Source organism: Nannospalax galili, unplaced genomic scaffold (genome assembly GCF_000622305.1).
Source record: "Nannospalax galili isolate Female #2095 unplaced genomic scaffold, S.galili_v1.0 scaffold32, whole genome shotgun sequence".
Classification (NCBI taxonomy): Eukaryota; Metazoa; Chordata; class Mammalia; order Rodentia; family Spalacidae; genus Nannospalax; species Nannospalax galili.
The window spans coordinates 1,933,512-1,938,840 of NW_008335297.1; the positions used below are offsets into that span (position 1 = coordinate 1,933,512).

General features: G+C 42.3%; 1 pseudogene; it reads left to right on the plus strand.

The window, feature by feature from the left end:
• Positions 1 to 2,890: 2,890 nt before the first annotated feature.
• LOC103731605 lies at positions 2,891 to 3,385 on the plus strand (annotated as a pseudogene).
• The last annotated feature ends 1,944 nt before the right edge of the window (positions 3,386 to 5,329 follow it).

Sequence of the window (5,329 nt, forward strand, 5' to 3'; positions counted from 1 at the left end):
TACAGGATAAGTCAGAGGCATAAACAAGCTTACCAGTTTTAGAAGGTTAGAAAGAATTTTGGAGGATGTTAGCTCCAAGTAAATAATTTAAGGGTTTCTGAAATGGCCAGGTGGTAGAAACATGGAAAGCAGTTAGGGAAGAGCACCCTGGGATGAGGGAGAAACCAGTATGAGGATCAGGGGGGCAGAAAGACACAGTTCTCACCTTCACCAAGCCTCACATCTAGACAAGCAGATAAACAGATAACCTGAAAATACTGTGCTAAATGTTATGAAAATGGGAATTGTTACCCAGCTTGGCAAAGCACTTGAGTTTGATAAAATTAACTAAAACTGACATTTTCCTGAGGGGCATTTCTTTTGTCTTATTCTTGGAGGCCAAAAAGACTTTTTTCCCTGAAAACATGAGTATTTGCGTCAGTGCCCAATATCATTGTCTTTTTTAAAAAATATTTTATTGTTTTTATTTTATGTGTATGACTATATTGCCTGCATGTGCACTTGTGTCATGCAATACCCATGGAGGTCAGAAGATGGCTTCTGGTCTCCTGGAACTGGCATTATGGATGGTTGTTAGCCACCATGTGGATGCTGGGAACCGAACCCAGGTCCTCTGGAAGAGTGGTCAGTCTTCTTAACCACTGATCTCTCTCTGCAGCCCGCAATATCATTGTCTTTAGAATTAAATAGTTAACAAAAAACTACAAATAACTTATAAAGCATGATGATTTTATATATGCATGCATTGTGTAATGATTAATACAACCAAAATAGTTAGTGCGTCACCATTAACTCTCATCCCCACACATGGAAATGGATCAAACTCCAATAAAGAAGTGGAGATCAAGGAACTGTCTGAAAAAGAATTCAAATTAACCATTTTAAGAAGCTCAATGCAATGGAAACACAACTAGACAAGGAAATAAATCAGGAATACAATACATGAACAAAAGGAGTCGGTTGAGATGAGGACTCAGAGTTTGAGTCCCAGAACTCTGAAAAGCTGAGGGGCTTGGTTACACACTTGTAATCCTGTGCTGGGGAATACCTGGCGCTCACAGCCATCCAGCCTAGATGAACCAGTTTCCAGGTAAATGTAAGAGACCCTGTCTCAAAAACAAGATGGAGAGAAACTGAGGAAGGCACCCAGTATTGATCTCTGGCCTTCACACATACACACAAACCCGTGCATTCCCACAAACATGTACACAAACATGCTTTACCCTAGCCCTCCAGACACCAACAAATACAATTTTAAAGTGTTAAAAGCAGGTCCTGCTGTCTTTTCTGCTTTTTAGAGGAATCACATAGTATAATTTCTCCGAGATTCAAATATTTGTTTACAAAAATATGCTGATGGACACTTTAATTCCAACGTGGGGCCAACCCTTTCTCCCCCTGCAAGGTCTTGCTGACTGATGTTGAAACAAAGGTGGGTTGGGTTTTGGCCTGGTGAATGGCTCAGAGGTTAAGAGCACTGGCTGCCCTTCTAGAGGGCCTGGTTCCCAGCACATACATGGAGGTTAACAAGCATCCATAGCTGCAGTTCCAGGGGATTTGATGCCCTCTTCTGGTGTCCATGAGGACTGCATGCATGTGGTGTACTTACATACATACAAATAAAGTACTCATACACACAAAATAAAAAAGAGAAGGTCAAGTTTCTTTATATAGTATATTAAAGTGTAATAGAATCTTTTATTTCATAGGAAATCTAGCAGTTCATAGGAAGGAGGGTAAGGGGTTCAGAAGTAAAGAAAGTTTGGGGCTGGAGAGATGGCTCAGTGGTTAGGAGCAAGCACTGCTCTTGCAGAAGTCTCAAGTTGGGTTCCCAGCACCGATATCAGGCAGCTCATAACTGTAACTCCAGTTCAAGGGGGAATCCAAAGTCTCTGGTTTCCACTGGCATCTGCACTCACCTAGACACCCATTGGCGCACACACACATATGTAATTAAAAATAATAAAAATGAAATTAAAGAGGAGGCAGAAAGATTGTAAGAGCCAGGGGTGGTGGATGACCACAAGGAAACAGAATTTTCCAGGCTTCTGGGAACTTGCTCATATGAACTTACAGCAAAGGTAACAGCATGTACAAAACCCATGCAAACTCAAACCAGACAAAAACCCAGCATAGAACTGGGAAAATGGGCAAGAAGCCCCAACCTTTGCTGAAGAACTATTGCCAGCTGAACACTGCTGGGTGAGGGAGAGTTGGTCTTCTTTAAGGGAATGATGATAGATAGGCTGAGTAGGCTCTAGTGGATGAAACCACATCAAGGGACATCTGGGGACACAAACTTGACTCAGTAGGCCTTAACACATAGGACAGAATGCAAGAAATCCAGTGGCAGAGCTATGAGGGTGGAGATAAGGGAGGAGCAGGTCTAAATATGATTAAAATGTATGAAATGCACAAAAATTCAATAAAACATATATTGAAAAAAAATTTAAAAAGTAAGGTTTGATGAAAGATGGGTCCAGGGTGACAGGTGGTAAGCAAGGGCCCCAGGAGGATGTGTGTGTAAAGGAATTTCCTAGGATGGAATGTAAACAAGAAATACCAGGTCAGTGATATATAATGTCCAACTCTGAGTTGTCACTTGGTCAGCTTGTGCTGTGTTGTACCTCCCTTCCATCACCTCAAGCCTTCAGTGACCTTGTACAGCACACCCCTTGTTCTTGTGGACTGGGATACATTGGAGGAATAATGAGAAGAGGAACAAATTCAGAGTGATGTGAAGATGAGAAGGAAGATTATGAACATCCCTTGAAGATAATTTTCAGAGAGGAACTGACCAAATCTGCAGAGGCAGAAAAATCACACAAAAAGTGACCAGGTAAACATGGTCCCTCCTGCTGAGAATCTTTAGAACAATTGGGGGAAGATCATGAAGTTAAAGACACAGTGGGAAGAAGGCTGGGAAGGATGGAGCCTTCTCTCACTGTCTTGGGAAGGCTTGAGCAAACATCTGAACATATGGAATCCCAATGCTGGATACCCAGGACCAAATCCATATCCACCCCATGGTGGGTGTCTAGGTTCCAATCCTACCTGTACGCCACCTATCAATCCTGCTTTTCTTCCTGGCTTCTGCCCCCTTCCTCCAAGAGTTCCCTCAGGGAATCCAGCTTTCCCTCCATGTGACACCCCTGTGCCGCAGCCTGGGTGTCCAGGATACCAACCCTCAGGTCCTTACCCTCCCCCATACCCACCATCTGCCCCTGGCGTGGGCCCTGTGAATCCTCTGGCTCCTAGCATGGTAGGCCCAGGAACGGACAAGAAGATGTGGAAGAAAATGAAAAATGCTCATTAAAAGATGCACAAACACCACAAGCATGGCAAGCATCCCTCTTCCTCCTCCTCCTCTTCCAGCAGTGACTGACTGAACAAAGGTCTGGGCCCTCCTCCCCTCAAGTCTCACCAGTTCTGCTCTCTCATCAAGCTTCAGCTGTCATGTTGTACTGGGAAAAATTAGCCCTCTACTCCCTGCCCTGCTCCTATCTGTACCTTCCCCTGCCATTCAGCCCTGACTGGCTAGGGAGACTGGGAAGACTGCATTGGGCTGGCAAAGCCTGTCTTCACCTTGCTTGATACAGCTGAAGGGTTTAGCAGGGAGCTGTCTTTTGAGGACGGTGACCCACTGGGGTGAATGATGAAGACCATGCCAAGATCTGTAAAATGTGATCTTTTTAATTTTCTGTTTTAATCCTTGTGGTTGCGGTTTGTGGAAATGTAATTATGATGAAAACCTTGTACTGATGTAATGGTGGCACATTAGGGTGATTTAGTGGCTACTGTATTCATGTATTCAGCAGGCCTTTTATTGTAGTAACAGCAAAGCTGCTGAGAAGTAGTCTGATGGTTTGATGAGGTTTTTTTTTTTTGGTTTTGAGACAGTGTCTTTTGTAGCCACAGCTGGCCTTCTGGAACTCACTATGTAGACCAGGCTGGTCTTGATCTCACAGAGATCCCCTGCCTCTGCCTCTGCCTCCCAAGTCCTGGGATTAAAGGCATGTGCCACCATGCCCATCTTGATGAGTTCTTCTGGAACCTAGTCTATTCCTTAGTTCAATATGCTATCTCAGACTACTCTCCAGCCCAATTTAAATAAAGCTGTTTCTCCTGGTCTCTAAAAAACAAAAGACATAGTGGGATAAGGACATGAGCCTTTTGTTATGAATATTGCATAAAAGAGCGAACTTAGACACAACAGGACCATTCTGGAGTCTGGTGAACACCCAGGGGGAGGTCTGTGTCCCAATATGAACACTTTCTAATATTTTTTACCAGGACAATTGTTTTTATTTGTTTATTTTTATTTATTTTATTTTTTTAGTTATTCATTTAATAACCACATACTTAGAAGAAGCATTTCATTATAACAGCATTGACATAGTAAATAACAATTTTCTGGGCGAAGATGCATCTCTTTCAAAATTGGCTGTAAATTTTTAGGTTTACAGTTGAATTATTACAGTCATACAATATTGTACTCGGTATAAACCCTATAAGACATAAAATTAAATGAGGTTTTAACCTTTTAAAAAAGATCTCCATTTCATTACTAAAATAGTATTAAAATAGTTTCATACAGAAAAATTCATTTTAATGCAATTGACATTAAGATGTTTGCACATGTGTTTCTAATCTCTATATATCTGATTATTACTAGTCATAGTCGGTTACTTTCTGAGCTCCTTGGCATCTGAGCATGGATATAATGTTGTCAGGTAGATTTCTGTGGTAATGTTTTTCACATCTACTAATTATTAAGGAAAAATTTTTATGCTTTGAAGAATTATTTTTTATCATTTAAAAAAATTTTTAAATAACTACATGATTAGAAGCATTTCACTACAGCTTTACCATATTCAGTAACACACTCCAGAGCAAGAATATGTATCTTTCACAAGTGGGTCCAAGTTTCTAGGTTCACAGTTGAATTAATACAGTTATACAATATTGAACTCAGCATCAGCCCTGTATGACATAAAACTGAACGAGTTTTTAGCCTTTAAAAAAGATCTCCATTTCACTCCTATCCTCAGGCCTCTTGGGGAGCACGGCTTCTGGTCCTGGCCCCGCCCTCATCTCTCTCTGGGTCCCTGGACCTGCACCACTGGCTAACTCTCCCAGCCTGCATGCCTATCCTCAGGCCCCTTGGGGTAAGTCTATAGCGAAGCCCTCTGCACCTAGACTCCCCAAGCCACATTCACCCTTCCATCTCCCGCGTTGTTCGCTACTCCCAGTTTGGGACCTACGCCATTCCTAGACTTGGGGTCCCAGACACTGGGGGAACCAATACTGCTTCCTGACCCTTCTCACC